The sequence below is a fragment of the Panulirus ornatus genome, unplaced genomic scaffold (assembly GCF_036320965.1).
Source record: "Panulirus ornatus isolate Po-2019 unplaced genomic scaffold, ASM3632096v1 CTG_7070_pilon, whole genome shotgun sequence".
Lineage (NCBI taxonomy): Eukaryota > Metazoa > Arthropoda > Malacostraca > Decapoda > Palinuridae > Panulirus > Panulirus ornatus.
The window spans coordinates 24,869-47,873 of record NW_027265197.1 but is presented as its reverse complement, the minus strand read 5'-3'; the positions used below and the strand labels follow the sequence as shown (position 1 = coordinate 47,873).

The following is a 23,005-nucleotide window of genomic DNA, read 5'->3' as shown; positions in this document are numbered from 1 at the left end:
CTACTGGCATTCTGTCCAGAAACATGCATCTCTCCTTGTCATATACAACACTTGACTCGCATAGATCATTATTCGTAACCGATTTTCCTGCGGAGCACCATTCAATAGCCTTGACTTTTGGAAAATTGGCAGAAGCAACAGATGGTAGCAGTATGTAGGAACATTTAGGCTGGAGCATTAGGTAATAGTAATAATAAGGAACATTAGGTAGAAGCCCACTACGTGGCCTGTTAAGGATGAAGCAATAGAGGCTATGAAGTGGCACTGGAGTTCCCTAGATAAGGAGAGACTACTGCCATGGACACCCATTTAAGGGAGTTCCACTTTACATTTAAAAGGCCAAGCGAGTACTTTGACAGTTGCTGAAAGAGGAGTGGTAATTGGGAATACTGGATTCAATAAGCTGCACGTGGGCAAGAGTATACATGTGAGGGACTGAGCATCAACACGCATAATTGGCCTGTTGCAATTCACTGGCTTGCACAGAAAAGGTTCTTATATGCAAGTATGTTAAAGGGAGTGGCAGGTGGAATGCCATTTTTTGGTGAAGTAATGTGTGAAAGTCTGTAATGAACAAATGAAAAAAAAAGTCTAAAATAAAGTATCAAGAGGAAGAGGGTTTAGAAAAGTGGTTTGTTGTGCTGCAATACCTAGAGAAATTAAAAAATGGCACACACATAAGCTAAATAAAACCAGGGCACTGAAATGTTTAAATACTTACATAGACAAATGATGTGTATGCCATGTGAAAGATGGGATAAAGAAGTGATACTCCTGATCCTACACACCTAGGTATCATGAGGATTAGTGATAACTGCATACTGAGCCAGCACTTCAAGCTGCACTCCTCCGATCCAGACAGCTGTCTTTCTTTCTGTCTTAGCCATATGTAGACTGCTGGTATTCTGTCTACAAGCATACAATCTCTCCTTGTTACACACAAAACTTTACTCATGCTACTCATTCATCAAACCCTAGATTTTCCTATGGTGAGAGCTATGCTGTAGCCCACCCTTTCAGGAACAAAATGGTAGGAGCAATAGACAGCAGGCAGGAGCATCAGGCTGGAGGTGAGGTGAGGTTAGGTTAGGTTAGGTTAGGTTAGGTTAGGTTAGGTTAGGTTAGGTTTGGTTTGGTTTGGTTTGGTTAGGTTAGGTTAGGTTAGGTTAGGTTAGGTTAGGTCAGGTCAGGTCACTTCAGGTTCCTTTTCCCATTCCTATGCCCAACTAGATCAAAACAAGACCATTATGTAGCAGAAAACCTACCACTAGTTAGCACTCCAGAGATCGTTCCTGTTATGGGACTGCCAAGGGTGGTGAAGACATCCACTTCCATGTAGTTTGCACGCCAACTTTCCTGTACATTCTGATCTACACCATCTAGTAGGAACTCCCGGGTTATGCTGTCTAGCGAATGACCATTCCCCTGAAAAGTGAAATGCTTAACCAAAAGCAACCACGTACTAGTGATTATATTCCTTTACCCCAATATGTCAGAGCCACTAAACTCCATTTCCTCTACTATTACAATTATTACCACTGAACACCACTAATCTACAGATATGCCTGCTACTTTGTCTAAAATTATGAAGGCCAACACGACAGTTTGTGGTTCCCAGTTATATGTATTAAATCATGAGCATACAGCCTTGGTTTGCTCACATACTTCGACTTAAAGTGCAGGAATATACAAGTTAGCCAACTGTGCACTTGATCCATTCGATAAACAGGAAATCGAATATAGACATCCTATGTATATAACACAACATGTTTAGTAGCCAGTATAAAGCAGTATTAGCCATATAAAGGACACCAGTTTCATACTGGTTTGCAATGCAAGAAGTATGCCTACTTGAATCCACATTTACAAAGTGATATCCCCTCAAATTCTCAAAAAAATTTCCATTGGTTTAATAATCATTTTAACATCCCTTTCCAGAATCAGAACTTTGAAGTGTTTTATATCTCAAGTGGTATGAAGCAACTCACTCACCTTATGTAAAGTCAGTTCATCAAAATGGGCATTATCAACAGTGAGGGATGCAGCACCTATAAATCCAGTGATAGCTTGCTGGCCGGAGTGGTACAACACTGTAGGAAGGGCATCCTTCAGAAGCTGTACCTCTGTCTGCAAGTATCACCAAGTGGTTAATCAACCAAGTTACTAGATGGTACAGCAAATGTAAAACCAGTATCCTGTCATAAAAGGGAATCCTCATGTACGATCAATAAGGTTTTGACTTTTTTGAAGTATAACCATTATTTGATTATGAGCATTATCAGACTTGCCACTCCCTCATCCCATCTTTTGTGGAAATAACCAAGAGAACATTCATTTTAAATACCTGAAGCTCGCTTACAGCTGCAACATATTCCTCCAAGGACTGAGTGGCTGAGCTCCCTTCTAAGGGGTTCCTGATGTTAACAGTCTGATCAATGGTAGTCGTTCCACTCACTCTTAGTTCTGGGAAGATGACCGGCCCACTTCATACCTTTCAAAGGACAGTTCACACTTTTTTCATATCCAACTGCCTCTCCTACCTTACCAAGTCAGCATCATTAAAAATCAACCTCATTTACACATTTTGGTAATAGCCAAGCAACAGAATAAGTGACACTTGTAGATCCAGCAGCGATGTGCAGGCTGTAAGTGTGTTTAAATAATTATATGCTAGAGGCATGAAGTTGTCTTGGGATAAGACCTGGGATGATGACTGTGAAAAAGAAAAAGTAACTGGAGTCTTGATATCGCAGGTGATGGACAAGTACCGAGAGTGGCAGGGAGAGTAACAATGGAAGAAGTAGAGTGAAGACTAGAGGTCAGTTGCGCAAGAAAATGAAATGTTATGATGGAGCAGAGGGCACTGAAAGAGAAGAGAGCAATGATATTGTGGTGGTGTGTTGGAATTAAAGGACTCTCTAAATTGCTGGTAGTACAAGAATGAAAGTTTTTATGTACCCTAATGGCATCAGTCACAACACACGAGTCCTTGTTCAATTGGGTGTAGCCTTAATCAAATGAGGTCTTGAAAGGGTTTGGTCGAACTCTAGGAGGTAACTTCTCAAACATGCAAGAGTGTAGGACACTGATATGAAGAGATTGCCAAGTGCTGACAATCGCTGTTTATTGTAATTCAACTCAGAGACAAGTGCAGATTATGGCCCAGACACATAGAGGTGAGGTCACTGACAAGCATGGGAACTAATGGGAAAGAGCCTTACAAAGCTCCACTTTTAATGAATAACAGGCCAGTGAAAAAAGAAAGTTGGGAGGATATGTTATCCAAGTCTAAATGAATAACAGGCCAGTGAAAAAAGAAAGTTGGGAGGATATGTTATCCAAGTCTAAATGACTTTTTGAAGAATGAAAATGCAGAGGATGGACAAGACATTATATCCAAGGGCAAGGTTGTTTACAACCACAGAAGGTACTGGGAAAAAGACTTGCAATGCTCTTTTGCAATCCCATTAGGTAAAATGTCTAATGAAAAAAAATTAGTTTATGGAAACAATTGTAGTGATGTGAAAGCATGGAAGAATCAAGACGCACTAGAGCACAGGTTTAAGAGAAGTGTTCTACCCCCTTTTGCTGAGGATAGTATAAACTCCATTATATAAAAAATAGCTTTTAAAAACCTCAACTACAAGTAGACTACTGGCATTCTGTCCAGAAACATGCATCTCTCCTTGTCATATACAACACTTGACTCGCATAGATCATTATTCGTAACCGATTTTCCTGCGGAGCACCATTCAATAGCCTTGACTTTTGGAAAATTGGCAGAAGCAACAGATGGTAGCAGTATGTAGGAACATTTAGGCTGGAGCATTAGGTAATAGTAATAATAAGGAACATTAGGTAGAAGCCCTCTACGTGGCCTGTTAAGGATGAAGCAATAGAGGCTATGAAGTGGCACTGGAGTTCCCTAGTTATGGAGAGACTACTGCCATGGACACCCATTTAAGGGAGTTTCACTTTACATTTAAAAGGCCAAGCGAGTGCTTTGACAGTTGCTGAAAGAGGAGTGGTAATTGGGAATACTGGATTCAATAAGCTGCACGTGGGCAAGAGTATACATGTGAGGGACTGAGCATTAACATGCATAATTGGCCTGTTGCAATTCACTGGCTTGCACAGAAAAGGTTCTTATATGCAAGTATGTTAAAGGGAGTGGCAGGTGGAATGCCATTTTTTGGTAAAGTAATGTGTGAAAGTCTGTAATGAACAAATGAAAAAAAAAGTCTAAAATAAAGTAGCAAGAGGAAGAGGGTTTAGAAAAGTGGCTTGTTGTGCTGCAATACCTAGAGAAATTAAAAAGTGGCACACACATAAGCTAAATAAAACCAGGGCACTGAAATGTTTAAATACTTACATAGACAAATGATGTGTATGGCATGTTAAAGATGGGATAAAGAAGTGATACTCCTGATCCTACCCACCTAGGTATCATGAGGATTAGTGATAACTGCATACTGAGCCAGCACTTCAAGCTGCACTCCTCCGATCCAGACAGCTGTCTTTCTTTCTGTCTCAGCCATATGTAGACTGCTGGTATTCTGTCTACAAGCATACAATCTCTCCTTGTTACACACAAAACTTTACTCATGCTACTCATTCATCAAACCCTAGATTTTCCTATGGTGAGAGCTATGCTGTAGCCCACCCTTTCGAGAACAAAATGGTAGGAGCAATAGACAGCAAGCAGGAGCATCAGGCTGGAGGTGAGGTGAGGTTAGGTTAGGTTAGGTTAGGTTAGGTTAGGTTAGGTTAGGTTTGGTTTGGTTTGGTTTGGTTTGGTTAGGTTAGGTTAGGTTAGGTTAGGTCAGGTCAGGTCAGGTCAGTTTAGGTTCCTTTTCCCATTCCTATGCCCAACTAGATCAAAACAAGACCATTATGTAGCAGAAAACCTACCACTAGTTAGCACTCCAGAGATCGTTCCTGTTATGGGACTGCCAAGGGTGGTGAAGACATCCACTTCCATGTAGTTTGCACGCCAACTTTCCTGTACATTCTGATCTTTACCATCTAGTAGGAACTCCCCGGTTATGCTGTCTAGCGAATGGCCATTCCCCTGAAAAGTGAAATGCTTAACCAAAAGCAACCACGTACTATTGATTATATTCCTTTACCCCAATATGTCAGAGCCACTAAACTCCATTTCCTCTACTATTACAATTATTACCACTGAACACCACTAATCTACAGATATGCCTGCTACTTTGTCTAAAATTATGAAGGCCAACACGACAGTTTGTGGTTCCCAGTTATATGTATTAAATCATGAGCATACAGCCTTGGTTTGCTCACATACATCGACTTAAAGTGCAGGAATATACTAGTTAGCCAACTGTGCACTTGATCCATTCGATAAACAGGAAACCGAATATAGACATCCTATGTATATAACACAACATGTTTAGTAGCCAGTATAAAGCAGTATTAGCCATATAAAGGACACCAGTTTCATACAGGTTTGCAATGCAAGAAGTATGCCTACTTGAATCCACATTTACAAAGTGATATCCCCTCAAATTCTCAAAAAAATTTCCATTGGTTTAATAATCATTTTAACATCCCTTTCCAGAATCAGAACTTTGAAGTGTTTTATATCTCAAGTGGTATGATGCAACTCACTCACCTTATGTAAAGTCAGTTCATCAAAATGGGCATTATCAACAGTGAGGGATGCAGCACTTATAAATCCAGTGATAGCTTGCTGGCCGGAGTGGTACAACACTGTAGGAAGGGCATCCTTCAGAAGCTGTATCTCTGTCTGCAAGTATCACCAAGTGGTTAATCAACCAAGTTACTAGATGGTACAGCAAATGTAAAACCAGTATCCTGTCATAAAAGGGAATTCTCATGTACGATCAGTAAGGTTTTGACTTTTTTGAAGTATAACCATTATTTGATTATGAGCATTATCAGACTTGCCACTCCCTCATCCCATTTTTTGTGGAAATAACCAAGAGAACATTCATTTTAAATACCTGAAGCTTGCTTACAGCTGCAACATATTCCTCCAAGGATTGAGTGGCTGAGCTCCCTTCTAAGGGGTTCCTGATGTTAACAGTCTGATCAATGGTAGTCGTTCCACTCACTCTTAGTTCTGGGAAGATGACCGGCCCACTTCATACCTTTCAAAAGACCAGTTCACACTTTTTTCATATCCAACTGCCTCTCCTACCTTACCAAGTCAGCATCATTAAAAATCAACCTCATTTACACATTTTGGTAATAGCCAAGCAACAGAATAAGTGACACTTGTAGATCCAGCAGTGATGTGCAGGCTGTAAGTGTGCTTAAATAGTTATATGCTAGAGGCATGAAGTTGTCTTGGGATAAGACCTGGGATGATGACTGTGAAAAAGAACAAAGTAACTGGAGTCTTGATATCGCAGGTGATGGACAAGTACCGAGAGTGGCAGGGAGGGTAACAATGGAAGAAGTAGAGTGAAGACTAGACGTCAGTTGCGCAAGAAAATGAAATGTTATGATGGAGCAGAGGGTACTGAAAGAGAAGAGAGCAATGATATTGTGGTGGTGTGTTGGAATTAAAGGACTCTCTAAATTGCTGGTAGTACAAGAATGAAAGTTTTTATGTACCCTAATGGCATCAGTCACAACACACGAGTCCTTGTTCAATTAGGTGTAGCCTTAATCAAATGAGGTCTTGAAAGGGTTTGGTCCAACTCTAGGTGGTTACCTCTCAAACATGCAAGAGTGTAGGACACTGATATGAAGAGATTGCCAAGTGCTGACAATCGCTGTTTATTGTAATTCAACTCAGAGACAAGTACGGATTATGGCCCAGACACATAGAGGTGAGGTCACTGACAAGCATGGGAACTAATGGGAAAGAGCCTTACAAAGCTCCACTTTTACTGAATAACAGGCCAGTGAAAAAAGAAAGTTGGGAGGATATGTTATCCAAGTCTAAATGAATAACAGGCCAGTGAAAAAAGAAAGTTGGGAGGATATGTTATCCAAGTCTAAATGAATAACAGGCCAGTGAAAAAAGAAAGTTGGGAGGATATGTTATCCAAGTCTAAATGACTTTTTGAAGAATGAAAATGCAGAGGATGGACAAGACATTATATCCAAGGGCAAGGTTGTTTACAACCACAGAAGGTACTGGGAAAAAGACTTGCAATGCTCTTTTGCAATCCCATTAGGTAAAATGTCTAATGAAAAAAAATTAGTTTATGGAAACAATTGTAGTGATGTGAAAGCATGGAAGAATCAAGACGCACTAGAGCACAGGTTTAAGAGAAGTGTTCTACCCCCTTTTGCTGAGGATAGTATAAACTCCATTATATAAAAAATAGCTTTTAAAAACCTCAACTACAAGTAGACTACTGGCATTCTGTCCAGAAACATGCATCTCTCCTTGTCATATACAACACTTGACTCGCATAGATCATTATTCGTAACCGATTTTCCTGCGGAGCACCATTCAATAGCCTTGACTTTTGGAAAATTGGCAGAAGCAACAGATGGTAGCAGTATGTAGGAACATTTAGGCTGGAGCATTAGGTAATAGTAATAATAAGGAACATTAGGTAGAAGCCCTCTACGTGGCCTGTTAAGGATGAAGCAATAGAGGCTATGAAGTGGCACTGGAGTTCCCTAGATATGGAGAGACTACTGCCATGGACACCCATTTAAGGGAGTTCCACTTTACATTTAAAAGGCCAAGCGAGTGCTTTGACAGTTGCTGAAAGAGGAGTGGTAATTGGGAATACTGGATTCAATAAGCTGCACGTGGGCAAGAGTATACATGTGAGGGACTGAGCATTAACATGCATAATTGGCCTGTTGCAATTCACTGGCTTGCACAGAAAAGGTTCTTATATGCAAGTATGTTAAAGGGAGTGGCAGGTGGAATGCCATTTTTTGGTGAAGTAATGTGTGAAAGTCTGTAATGAACAAATGAAGAAAAAACAGTCTACAATAAAGTAGCAAGAGGAAGAGGGTTTAGAAAAGTGGCTTGTTGTGCTGCAATACCTAGAGAAATTAAAAAATGACACACACATAAGCTAAATAAAACCAGGGCACTGAAATGTTTAAATACTTACATAGACAAATGATGTGTATGGCATGTTAAAGATGGGATAAAGAAGTGATACTCCTGATCCTACACACCTAGGTATCATGAGGATTAGTGATAACTGCATACTGAGCCAGCACTTCAGTGGTTGTCAAGCTGCACTCCTCCGATCCAGACAGCTGTCTTTCTTTCTGTCTCAGCCATATGTAGACTGCTGGTATTCTGTCTACAAGCATACAATCTCTCCTTGTTACACACAAAACTTTACTCATGCTACTCATTCATCAAACCCTAGATTTTCCTATGGTGAGAGCTATGCTGCAGCCCACCCTTTCGAGAACAAAATGGTAGGAGCAATAGACAGCAAGCAGGAGCATCAGGCTGGAGGTGAGGTGAGGTTAGGTTAGGTTAGGTTAGGTTAGGTTAGGTTTGGTTTGGTTTGGTTTGGTTAGGTTAGGTTAGGTTAGGTTAGGTTAGGTCAGGTCAGGTCAGTTTAGGTTCCTTTTCCCATTCCTATGCCCAACTAGATCAAAACAAGACCATTATGTAGCAGAAAACCTACCACTAGTTAGCACTCCAGATATCGTTCCTGTTATGGGACTGCCAAGGGTGGTGAAGACATCCACTTCCATGTAGTTTGCATGCCAACTTTCCTGTACATTCTGATCTACACCATCTAGTAGGAACTCCCGGGTTATGCTGTCTAGCGAATGGCCATTCACCTGCAAAGTGAAATGCTTAACCAAAAGGAACCACGTACTATTGATTATATTCCTTTACCCCAATATGTCAGAACCACTAAACTACATTTCCTCAACTATTCCTATTATTACCACTGAACACCACTCATCTACAGCTATGCCTGCTACTTTGTCTAAAATTATGAAGGCCAACTTGACAGTTTTTGGTTCCCAATTATGTATTAAATCATGAGCATACAGCCTTTGTTTGCTCACATAAATCGACTTAAAGTGCAGGAATATACGAGTTAGCCAACTGTGCACGTGATCCATTCGATAAGCAGGAAACCAAATATAGACATCCTATGTATATAACACATGTTTAGTAGCCAGTATAAAGCAGTATTAGCCATATAAAGGACACCAGTTTCATACTGGTTTGCAATGCAAGAAGTATGCCTACTTGAATCCACATTTACAAAGTGATATCCCCTCAAATTCTCAAAAAATTTCCATTGGTTTAATAATCTATTTAACATATACTTTCCCAGGAATACTCAACAAACTTATACCTCTGTAATTTGAACACTCACCTTTATCATCCCCTTTGTCTTTGTACAACAGCACTATGCATGCATTCCGCCAATCCTCAGGCACTGCACCATGAACCAAACATACATTGAATATCCTCATCAACCAGTCAACAACATGGTCACCCCCTTTTTTAATAAATTCCACTGCAATGCCATCCAAGTATATATATACAAACACAAATGTACATAAGCTCTTAAAATACATTATTCATTATAAATTTTACAATTTGTAACATTCAAAATATAACAGCAATAAACCTTGCAAAAAACATAATACATTTGAAAACAGTAATACACATGATAATATAACACCAATAAACATCATATTAATATTATTCAATTAATACACATCAGCAAATAATAAAATCATCTACAATAGTATACAATAAGTGCAAATATTTCACTATATATAGCAATTACAATATACCTTATAATATGAAAGTTACACTTATGCTAATATACAAGTAAGACACATACTAACATACTACTTATAATCATATCAAACTAATACACTTAATATTCAATGCAAATGCAACTGTAATTAAACAAATAATACAGCTGAAATACAACAAATACACCTAATAGAATATACACACAATATACATATAAAAATAACACACCTATCAATATCTAAAATGGGAAACAGAAGAAGGAGCCACGTGGGGATTGATCACCCTCCTCGAAGGCTCAGAGTGGGGTGTCTAAATGTGTGTGGATGTAACCAAGATGTGAAAAAAGGAGAGATAGGTAGTATGTTTGAGGAAAGGAACCTTCATGTTTTGGCTCTGAGTGAAACGAAGCTCAAGGGTAAAGGGAAAGAGTGGTTTGGGAATGTCTTGGGAGTAAAGTCAGGGGTTAGTGAGAGGACAAGAGCAAGGGAAGGAGTAGCAGTACTCCTGAAACAGGAGTTGTGGGAGTAAGTGATAGAATGTAAGAAAGTAAATTCTCGATTAATATGGGTAAAACTGAAAGTTAATGGAGAGAGATGGGTGATTATTGGTGCATATGCACCTGGGCATGAGAAGAAAGATCGTGAGAGGCAAGTGTTTTGGGAGCAGCTGAATGAGTGTGTTAGTGGTTTTGATGCACGAGACCGGGTTATAGTGATGGGTGATTTGAATGCAAAGGTGAGTAATGTGGCAGTTGAGGAAATAATTGGTATACATGGGGTGTTCAGTGTTGTAAATGGAAATGGTGAAGAGCTTGTAGATTTATGTGCTGAAAAAGGACTGGTGATTGAGAATACCTGGTTTAAAAAGCGAGATATACATAAGTATACGTATGTAAGTAGGAGAGATGGCCAGAGAGCGTTATTGATTACGTGTTAATTGACAGGCACGCGAAAGAGAGACTTTTGGATGTTAATGTGCTGAGAGGTGCAACTGGAGGGATGTCTGATCATTATCTTGTGGAGGCTAAGGTGAAGATTTGTATGGGTTTTCAGAAAAGAGGAGTGAATGTTGGGGTGAAGAGGGTGGTGAGAGTAAGTGAGCTTGGGAAGGAGACTTGTGTGAGGAAGTACCAGGAGAGACTGAGTACAGAATGGAAAAAGGTGAGAACAATGGAAGTAAGGGGAGTGGGGGAGGAATGGGGTGTATTTAGGGAATCAGTGATGGATTGCGCAAAAGATGCTTGTTGCATGAGAAGAGTGGGAGGTGGGTTGATTAGAAAGGGTAGTGAGTGGTGGGATGAAGAAGTAAGATTATTAGTGAAAGAGAAGAGAGAGGCATTTGGACAATTTTTGCAGGGAAAAAATGTAATTGAGTGGGAGATGCATAAAAGAAAGAGACAGGAGGTCAAGAGAAAGGTGCAAGAGGTGAAAAAGAGGGCAAATGAGAGTTGGGGTGAGAGAGTATCATTAAATTTTAGGGAGAATAAAAAGATGTTCTGGAAGGAGGTAAATAAAGTGCGTAAGACAAGGAAGCAAATGGAAACTTCAGTGAAGGGCGCTAATGGGGAGGTAATAACAAGTAGTGGTGATGTGAGAAGGAGATGGAGCAAGTATTTTGAAGGTTTATTGAATGTGTTTGATGATAGAGTGGCAGATATAGGGCGTTTTGGTCGAGGAGGTGTGCAAAGTGAGAGGGTTAGGGAAAATGATTTGGTAAACAGAGAAGAGGTAGTAAAAGCTTTGCGGAATATGAAAGCCGGCAAGGCAGCAGGTTTGGATGGTATTGCAGTGGAATTTATTAAAAAAGGGGGTGACTGTATTGTTGACTGGTTGGTAAGGTTATTTAATGTATGTATGACTCATGGTGAGGTGCCTGAGGATTGGCGGAATGCGTGCATAGTGCCTTTGTACAAAGGCAAAGGGGATAAGAGTGAGTGCTCAAATTACAGGGGTATAAGTTTGTTGAGTATTCCTGGTAAATTATATGGGAGGGTATTGATTGAGAGGGTGAAGACATGTACAGAGCATCAGATTGGGGAAGAGCAGTGTGGTTTCAGAAGTGGTAGAGGATGTGTGGATCAGGTGTTTGCTTTGAAGAATGTATGCGAGAAATACTTAGAAAAGCAAATGGATTTGTATGTAGCATTTATGGATCTGGAGAAGGCATATGATAGAGTTGATAGAGATGCTCTGTGGAAGGTATTAAGAATATATGGATTGGGAGGCAAGTTGTTAGAAGCAGTGAAAAGTTTTTATTGAGGATGTAAGGCATGTGTACGTGTAGGAAGAGAGGAAAGTGATTGGTTCTCAGTGAATGTAGGTTTGCGGCAGGGCTGTGTGATGTCTCCATGGTTGTTTAATTTGTTTATGGATGGGGTTGTTAGGGAGGTGAATGCAAGAGTTTTGGAAAGAGGGGCAAGTATGAAGTCTGTTGGGGATGAGAGAGCTTGGGAAGTGAGTCAGTTGTTGTTCGCTGATGATACAGCGCTGGTGGCTGATTCATGTGAGAAACTGCAGAAGCTGGTGACTGAGTTTGGCAAAGTGTGTGAAAGAAGAAAGTTAAGAGTAAATGTGAATAAGAGCAAGGTTAATTATTAGGTACAGTAGGGTTGAGGGTCAAGTCACTTGGGAGGTAAGTTTGAATATAGAAAAACTGGAGGAAGTAAAGTGTTTTAGATATCTGGGAGTGGATCTGGCAGCGGATGGAACCATGGAAGCGGAAGTGAATCATAGGGTGGGGGAGGGGGCGAAAATCCTGGGAGCCTTGAAGAATGTGTGGAAGTCGAGAACATTATCTCGGAAAGCAAAAATGGGTATGTTTGAAGGAATAGTGGTTCCAACAATGTTGTATGGTTGCGAGGTGTGGGCTATGGATAGAGTTGTGTGCAGGAGGGTGGATGTGCTGGATATGAGATGTTTGAGGACAATGTGTGGTGTGAGGTGGTTTGATCGAGTAAGTAATGTAAGGGTAAGAGAGATGTGTGGAAATAAAAAGAGCATGGTTGAGAGAGCAGAAGAGGGTGTTTTGAAATGGTTTGGGCACATGGAGAGAATGAGTGAGGAAAGATTGACCAAGAGGATATATGTGTCGGAGGTGGAGGGAACGAGGAGAAGTGGGAGACCAAATTGGAGGTGGAAAGATGGAGTGAAAAAGATTTTGTGTGATCGGGGCCTGAACATGCAGGAGGGTGAAAGGCGGGCAAGGAATAGAGTGAATTGGATCGATGTGGTATACCGGGGTTGACGTGCTGTCAGTGGATTGAACCAGGGCATGTGAAGTGTCTGGGGTAAACCATGGAAAGTTCTGTGGGGCCTGGATGTGGAAAGGGAGCTGTGGTTTCAGTGCATTATTACATGACAGCTAGAGACTGAGTGTGAACGAATGGGGCCTTTGTTGTCTTTCCTAGCACTACGAGGGGGGAGGGGGTTGTTATTACATGTGTGGTGAGGTGGCGATGGAAATTAATAAAGGCAGACAGTATGAAGTATGTACACATGTATATATGTATATGTCTGTGTGTGTATATACATGTATACGTTGGGATGTAGAGGTATGTATATTTGCGTGTGTGGACGTGTATGTATATACATATGTATTTGGGTGGGTTGGGCCATTCTTTCGTCTGTTTCTTTACGCTACCTTGCTAATGCAGGAGACAGCGACAAAGCAAAATAATAATAATATGATATATATAAACATTCATTAAACATGTCAATTTTGGCACTTGTCACCACGAACGTTAACTTAGGTCAAATTTCAAAAGCTCATCTTCATTCAATACAAATATTTTACCTAATTTTACATCACAAACCAAATCTTGACCCATATTTTACACAGCCCTCACTAATATCACCCATCACTCGGATCTTTCACAACAATTAACACTTCCATATACATTCTCCATCTGTTAATACTCTCAAAAACACACCACAATACCACTGAAAATCACTTCCTCTACACATCTAAATTAATTACTGATAATAAATCTTATTAAACATGTAAATTTCGGCAATTGTTACCACGAACGTTAACTTAGGTCAAATTTCAAAAGCTCATCTTCATTCAATACAAATATTTTACCTAATTTTACATCACAAACCAAATCTTGACCCATATTTTACACAGCCCTCACTAATATCACCCATCACTCGGATCTTTCACAACAATTAACACTCTTTAATGATGGTACAAGGCATGTTTTTATATATATACTAACTAGACACACTTTAATTATCTTTAATGATGGTACAAGGCATGTTTTTATATATATACTAACTAGACACACTTTAATTATCTTTAATGATGGTACAAGGCATGTTTTTATATATATCCTAACTAGACACACTTTATCTTTAATGATGGTACAAGGCATGTTTTTATATATATACTAACTAGACACACTTTAATTATCTTTAATGATGGCACAAGGCATGTTTTTATATATATACTAACTAGACACACTTTAATTATCTTTAATGATGGTACAAGGCATGTTTTTATATATATACTAACTAGACACACTTTATCTTTAATGATGGTACAAGGCATGTTTTTATATATATACTAACTAGACACACTTTAATTATCTTTAATGATGGCACAAGGCATGTTTTTATATATATACTAACTAGACACACTTTAATTATCTTTAATGATGGTACAAGGCATGTTTTTATATATATACTAACTAGACACACTTTAATTATCTTTAATGATGGCACAAGGCATGTTTTTATATATATACTAACTAGACACACTTTAATTATCTTTAATGATGGCACAAGGCATGTTTTTATATATATACTAACTAGACACACTTTATCTTTAATGATGGTACAAGGCATGTTTTTATATATAGACTAACTAGACACACTTTAATTATCTTTAATGATGGCACAAGGCATGTTTTTATATATATACTAACTAGACACACTTTATCTTTAATGATGGTACAAGGCATGTTTTTATATATATACTAACTAGACACACTTTAATTATCTTTAATGATGGCACAAGGCATGTTTTTATATATATACTAACTAGACACACTTTATCTTTAATGATGGTACAAGGCATGTTTTTATATATATACTAACTAGACACACTTTATCTTTAATGATGGTACAAGGCATGTTTTTATATATATACTAACTAGACACACTTTAATTATCTTTAATGATGGTACAAGGCATGTTTTTATATATATACTAACCAGACACACTTTATCTTTAATGATGGTACAAGGCATGTTTTTATATATATACTAACTAGACACACTTTAATTATCTTTAATGATGGCACAAGGCATGTTTTTATATATATACTAACTAGACACACTTTAATTATCTTTAATGATGGTACAAGGCATGTTTTTATATATATACTAACTAGACACACTTTATCTTTAATGATGGTACAAGGCATGTTTTTATATATATACTAACTAGACACACTTTAATTATCTTTAATGATGGCACAAGGCATGTTTTTATATATATACTAACTAGACACACTTTAATTATCTTTAATGATGGCACAAGGCATGTTTTTATATATACATTAACTAGACATGCTTTAATTATCTCTAATGATGGCACTAGGCATGTTTTTATGTCTGCTTCAATTACATCTGTTTTTCACTAACTTCATACTCAAACCTCACATTTCCCATGATGTACACACCCCTAACTACTATGATTTTAAAACTATTCTCAAAAATTTTAATTTTAATTTTAATTTCAATTACGCATCTTTTAATTAACGAATACACTAGCATGGTTCATTACAAATATATTATGACAAATTAATATCTAAAATAAAATTAACTGCTGATATATATATATATATATATATATATATATATATATATATATATATATATATATATATATATATATATATATATATATATATATATATATATATATATATTCAAATGATACAACTTTTCGGTTTTCTTATATTCCTATCTATTCATTCATATGGTCTAATAAACTAATATAATGTGTAATATTTTATGTGTAACCTCAAATTATATTTCAAATTATAAATCCACTTACACATGCCAGCCAGCCATTAACCGTCTCCATTCTAGAAAAATGTCGAGTCAAAAATCTAAATATTACTAACAACATACCAAGGAAGCAGATCCTATCACCTTCCTCACTACAAATATGTACATTTCCTACATACAGCCTCTGACCTACATATTACCCTATTACATACCACAAACTCAATCAAAATTAAAAAAAACAATTAAAAAAACAATTATTCCATTATAAATATTTCCCATGATGGAAATTCCACCTTTAAATATATAACTCGACTCAAAGTGCTCATTACTCGTTGAAGATCAGGGAAAACGTAACCCCAAACACCTTCCCCACAAGAAATATGTACATTTCCTACATACAGCTTCTGGCCTACATATTAGTGGTGACTCTTTACTATCGACTTTGTCCTGAGTGGTGACTGTTTACTATCGACTTTGTCCTGAGTGGTGACTGTTTACTATCGACTTTGTCCTGAGTGGTGACTGTTTACTATCGACTTTGTCCTGTGTGGTGACTGTTTACTATCGACTTTGTCCTGTGTGGTGACTGTTTACTATCGACTTTGCCCTGTGTGGTGACTGTTTACTATCGACTTTGTCCTGTGTGGTGACTGTTTACTATCGACTTTGTACTGAGTGGTGACTGTTTACTATCGACTTTGTCCTGTGTGGTGACTGTTTACTATCGACTTTGTCCTGTGTGGTGACTGTTTACTATCGACTTTGCCCTGTGTGGTGACTGTTTACTATCGACTTTGTCCTGTGTGGTGACTGTTTACTATCGACTTTGTACTGAGTGGTGACTGTTTACTATCAACTTTGTACTGAGTGGTGACTGTTTACTATCGACTTTGTACTGAGTGGTGACTGTTTACTATCAACTTTGTACTGAGTGGTGACTGTTTACTATCAACTTTGTACTGAGTGGCGACTGTTTACTATCAAAAAAAAAATACTGAGTGGTGACTGTTTACTATCAACTTTGTACTGAGTGGTGACTGTTTACTATCGACTTTGTACTGAGTGGTGACTGTTTACTATCAACTTTGTACTGAGTGGTGACTGTTTACTATCGACTTTGTACTGAGTGGTGACTGTTTACTATCAACTTTGTACTGAGTGGCGACTGTTTACTATGAGGTGCCGGTCGCACTTGGGGGCCCTTATTCCAAGTCTACATTAACAGGCTCATTTACCTACGAGCGGTTAGTTTAGGGTGGATTTGGACCTGGATGAGCGAAATGGATACAAATTAGAACTCAACTTGATTGCGCTGGGTGACGTGTGGTTATGCCCGATCACTTTATAAGGGCCATGGAAGAACGGTGCCTCGTCAAGATGCAAAGACAGAAAACCACGACATCTACATTTCTTTAATAGCCTATGGCTTTAGTTCACTTACTACCTATATATCACATCACTCGCCATGTAATTTGTATTAAGAAACTGGAAAATAGATCCATTACCTTGGTCATTTTGAGAAGGGGATGAAATTCTCCGGCCAGCCAGCGTGTGTTGTTATGTTTGGGTCAGCTGGCCTTGAACGACGAGCCTAAATTATTTCTTTATTTATATATTATAATGATATAATAAACCTTCAAAATGTATCTATCAAGATTCTACAATTTATCTATTATAAGGAAAATGATAAAAAGTCCTTTATATGGGTTATTTAGCTTTCGTCTCTTATTAAGGAATTTACTATCCTACCATTGTACATAAAGATGATTGGTAGTCGTATCCCTCCGCTGTTCTCAATGCTCCGCCAAAGGCAATTACAGGGGCATAGAGGCATCAAAAGGGAAAGAAACATTTGGAAAGCTTACTTTAATGCCACTTTGGGGATGCCAAAGGGCAAGAGAATTGCGGTGAGGCATCATAAAATTTAGAGGAAAATTGAAGGATTAATCTAAATCCCCTTTGGCGTCTTCAAAGGCCTTTACAGGGGAATACTGGCATCTGAAGGGAAAGAGACAATTTAAAAGTTTACTTAAAAGACCGTTTAGGGGTGCCAAGGTACAATATAGTTGCATGGTGGCATCCAAAAATAAAAAGACAAATTAACGGTTTCCTTTAAATCCCCTTTGGCGCCGCCAAAGGCAATTACAGGGGCATAGAGGCATCAAAAGGGAAAGAAACATTTGGAAAGCTTACTTTAATGCCACTTTGGGGATGCCAAAGGGCAAGAGAATTGCGTGGAGGCATCCAAAATTTTAGAGGAAAATTGAAGGATTAATCTAAATCCCCTTTGGCGTCTTCAAAGGCCTTTACAGGGGAATAATGGCATCTGAAGGGAAAGAGACAAATCAAAAGTTTACTTAAAAGACGGTTTAGGGGTGCTAAAGTCCAATACAGTTGCATGATGTCATCCAAAAATAAAAAGAGAAATTAACGGTTTACTTTAAATCCCCTTTGAAGCCGCCAAAGGCAATTACAGGGCATAGAAGCATCAAAAGGGAAAGAAACATTTGGAAAGCTTACTTTAATGCCACTTTGGGGATGCCAAAGGGCAAGAGAATTGCGGTGAGGCATCCTAAGATTTAGAGGAAAATTGAAGGATTAATCTAAATCCCCTTTGGCGTCTTCAAAGGCCTTTACAGCGGAATACTGGCATCTGAAGGGAAAGACACAATTTAAAAGTTTACTTAAAACATCGTTTAGGGGTGCCAAGGTCCAACACAGTTGCATGGTGGCATCCAAAAATAAAAAGACAAATTAACGGTTTACTTTAAATCCCCTTTGAAGCCGCCAAAGGCAATTACAGGGGCATAGAGGCATCAAAAGGGAAAGGAACATTTGGAAAGCTTACTTTAATGCCACTTTGGGGATGCCAAAGGGCAAGAGAATTGTGTGGAGGCATCCAAAATTTTAAGAGGAAAATTGAAGGATTAATCTAAATCCCCTTTGGCATCTTCAAAGGCCTTTACAGGGGAATACTGGCATCTGAAGGGAAAGAGACAAATCAAAAGTTTACTTAAAAGACCGTTTAGGGGTGCCAAAGTCCAATACACTTGCATGATGTCATCCAAAAATAACAAGACATATTAACGGTTTACTTTAAATCCCCTTTGGGACCGCCAAAGGCAATTACAGGGGCATAGAGGCATCAAAAAGGAAAGAAACATTTAGAAAGTTTACTTTAATGCCACTTTGGGGATGCCAAAGGGCAAGAAAATTGCGGTGAGGCATCCAAAAATTTAGAGGAAAATTGAAGGATTAATCTAAATCCCCTTTGGCGTCTTCAAAAGCCTTTACAGGGGAATACTGGCATCTGAAGGGAAAGAGACAAATCAAAAGTTTACTTAAAAGACCGTTTAGGGGTGCCAAAGTCCAATACACTTGCATGATATCATTCAAAAATAAAAAGACATATTAACGGTTTACTTTAAATCCCCTTTGGCGCCGCCAAAGGCAATGAGAGGGGCATAGAGGCATCAAAAGGTAAAGAAACATTTAGAAAGCTTACTTTAATGCCAGTTTGGGGATGCCAAAGGGCAAGAGAATTGCGGTGAGGCATCCAAAAATTTAGAGGAAAATTGAAGTATTAATCTAAATCCCCTTTGGCGTCTTCAAAGGCCTTTAGAGCGGAATACTGGCATATGAAGGGAAGGAGACAATTTAAAAGTTTACTTAAAAGACCGTTTAGGGGTGCCAAGGTCCAGTTGCATGGTGGCATCCAAAAATAAAACGACAAATTAACGGTTTACTTTAGATCCCCTTTGGAGCCGCCAAAGGTAATTAGAGGGGCATAGAGGCATCAAAAGGGAAAGAAACATTTGGAAAGCTTACTTTGATGCCACTTTGAGGATGCCAAAGAGCAAGATAATTGCAGTGAGGCATTCAGAAATTTAGAGGAAAATTTGGCGTCTTCAAAGGCCTTTACAGGGGAATAGTGGCATCTGATAGGAAGGAGACAAATCAAAAATTTACTTAAAAGACCGTTTAGGAGTGCCAAAGTCCAATACAGTTGCATGATGTCATCCAAAAATGAAAAGAGAAATTAAAGGTTTACTTTAAATCCCCTTTGGAGCCGCCAAAGGTAATTGCAGGGGAATAGAGGCATCAAAAGGGAAAGAAACATTTGGAAAGCTTACTTTAATGCCACTTTGGGGATGCCAAAGTGCAAGAGAATTGCGGTGAGGCATCCAAAAATTTAGAGGAAAATTGAAGGATTAATCTAAATGCCCTTTGGCGTCTTCAAAGGCCTTTACAGGGGAACACTGGCATCTGAAGGGAAAGAGACAAATCAAAAGTTTACTTAAAAGACCGTTTAGAGGTGCCAAAGTTCAATACAGTTGCATGATATCATCTAGAAATAAAAACACAAATTAACGGTTTACTTTAAATCCCCTTTGGAGCCGCCAAAGGCAATTACAGGGGCATAGAGGCATCAAAAGGGAAAGAAACATTTGGAAAGCTTACTTTAATGCCACTTTGGGGATGCCAAAGTGCAAGAGAATTGCGGTGAGGCATCCAAAAATTTAGAGGAAAATTGAAGGATTAATCTAAATGCCCTTTGGCGTCTTCAAAGGCCTTTACAGGGGAATACTGGCATCTGAAGGGTAGGAGACAAATCAAAAGTTTACTTAAAAGACCGTTTAGGGGTGCCAAAGTCCAATACACTTGCATGATGTCATCCAAAAATAACAAGACATATTAACGGTTTACTTGGAAAGCTAAAATGCGTATGTTTGAAGGAATAATGGTTCCAACAATGTTGTATGGTTGCGAGGCGTGGGTTATGGATAGAGTTATGCGCAGGAGGATGGAGGTGCTGGAAAAGAGATGTTTGAGGACAATGTCTGGTGTGAGGTGGTTTGATCGAGTAAGTAACGTAAGGGTAAGAGAGATGTGTGGAAATAAAAAGAGCGTGGTTGAGAGAGCAGAAGAGGGTCTTTTGAAATGGTTTGGGCACATGGAGAGAATGAGTGAGGAAAGATTGACCAAGAGGATATATGTGTCGGAGGTGGAGGGAACAAGGAGAAGAGGGAGACCAAATTGGAGGTGGAAAGATGGAGTGAAAAAGATTTTGTGTGATCGGGGCCTGAACATGCAGGAGGGTGAAAGGAGGGCAAGGAATAGAGTGAATTGGAGCGATGTGGTATACCGGGGTTGACGAGCTGTCAGTGGATTGAATCAAGGCATGTGACGCGTCTGGGGTAAACCATGGAAAGCTGTGTAGGTATGTATATTTGCGTGTGTGGACGTATGTATATACATGTGTATGGGGGTGAGTTGGGCCATTTCTTTCGTCTGTTTCCTTGCGCTACCTCGCAAACGCGGGAGACAGCGACAAAGCAAAAAAGAAAAAAAAATATATATATATATATATCTTTCTTTTCTTTCATACTATTCGCCATTTCCCGCATCAGCGAGGTAGCGTTAAGAACAGAGGACTGGGCCTTAGAGGGAATATCCTCACCTGACCCCCTTCTCTGTTCCTTCTTTTGGAAAATTAAAAAAAAAAACGAGAGGGGAGGATTTCCAGCCACCCGCTCCCTCCCCTTTTAGTCGCCTTCTACGACACGCAGGGAATACGTGGGAAGTATTCTTTCTCCCCTATCCCCAGGGATATATATATATATATATATATATATATATATATATATATATATATATATATATATATATATATATATATATATATATATATATATATATATATATATATATATACATATATATATATATATATATATATATATATATATATCAATCTCATTTCTAGCTCATCCATCTTGTCCGCACAACTCTATCTATAGCCCCTGCCTCGCAACCATATAACATTTTCGAAACCACTATTCCTTCATATCTACTCTTTTTTGCTTCCGAGATAACGATCTCGCCTTCCGTACATTTTTCAACATTCCCAGAATTTTCGCCCCCTCCCCCACCCTATTGCTCACTCTATTTCCATGGTTTCATTCGCTGTAAAATCCACTCCCAGATATCTAAAATTCTTCATTTCCTCCAGTTTTTCTCCACTCAAACTTAACTCCCAATAGCTTTGTCCCTCAACCCTACTGTACCTAATAACTTTGCTCTTATTCACATTTACTCCCAGCCTTCTTCTTTTACACCCTCTACCAAACTCAGTTACCAGCCTCTGCAGTTTTTCACCAGAATCAGCCACCAGCACTGTATCATCAGCGAACAACAACTGACTCACTTCCCAAGCTCTCTCATCCACAACAGACTGCATACTTGCCCGTCTTTCCAAGACTCTTGCATTCACCTCCCTAACAACCCCATCCATAAACAAATTAAATAACCATGGATACATCACGCATCCCTGCCGTAAACCAACATTCACTGAGAACCAATCACTTTCCTCTCTTCCTACACGTACACATGCTTCACATCCTCGATAAAAACTTTTCACTGCTTCTAACAACCTATCTCCCACACCATATTATCATAATACTTTCCACAGAGCATCTCTATCAACTCCATCATATGCCTTCTCCATATTCATAAATGCTACATACAAAACCATTTGCTTTTCTAAGTATTTCTCACATACATTCTTCAACGCAAAAACCTGATCCACACATCCTCTACCACTTCTGAAACCACACTTCTCTTCCCCAATCTGATACTCTGTACATGCCTTCACCCTTTCAATCAATACCCTCCCATATAATTTCCCACGAATACTCAACAAACTTATACCTCAGTAATTTGAGCACTCACTCTTATCACATTTGCCTTTGTACGGTGGCAGTATGCAAGCATTCCGCTAGTCTTCAGGTACCTCATCATGAGTCATACATACATTGAATATCCTTACCAACCTGTCAACAATACAGTCGCCCGTCCCCCCCATTTTCAATAAATTCCACTACAATTCCATCCAAACCCGCTGCCTTGCCTGCTTTCATCTTCCGCAAAGCTTTTACTACCACCTCTCTTTTTAATAGATCATTCTCCCTAACCCTCTCACTTTGCACACCACCTCGACCAAAACGCCCTATATCGGCCACTCTATCATCAAACACATTCAACAAACCTTTAAAATACTCACTTCATCTCCTTTTCACATCACCACTACTCGTTATCACCTCCCCATTAGCCCCATTCACTGGTGTTCCCATTTGTTCCCTTGTCTTACGCACTTTATTTACCTCCTTCCAAAAGATCTTTCAGTTCTCCCTAAAATTGAATGATACTCTCTCACTCCAATTCTCATTTGCCCTCTTTAACGCCTGTTGCACCTTCCTCTTGACCTTCTGCCTTTC

The 23,005-nt window shown here is 39.0% G+C and overlaps 1 long non-coding RNA gene across 1 annotated transcript in view; it reads right to left on the bottom strand.

Annotated features, from left to right (window-relative positions):
• Positions 1 to 17,312, bottom strand: part of LOC139748541 (uncharacterized) — a 40,110-nt gene extending 22,798 nt beyond the window's left edge. The window contains exons 1-8 of the long non-coding RNA XR_011712723.1: positions 17,234 to 17,312; positions 8,613 to 8,772; positions 5,991 to 6,137; positions 5,639 to 5,773; positions 4,912 to 5,071; positions 2,345 to 2,491; positions 1,993 to 2,127; positions 1,266 to 1,425 (exon numbers count right to left, since the gene is read on the bottom strand). This is a non-coding gene — a long non-coding RNA (uncharacterized lncRNA). The remainder of the gene's footprint in view (positions 1 to 1,265; positions 1,426 to 1,992; positions 2,128 to 2,344; positions 2,492 to 4,911; positions 5,072 to 5,638; positions 5,774 to 5,990; positions 6,138 to 8,612; positions 8,773 to 17,233) is intronic.
• Between the last annotated feature and the right edge of the window lie 5,693 nt (positions 17,313 to 23,005).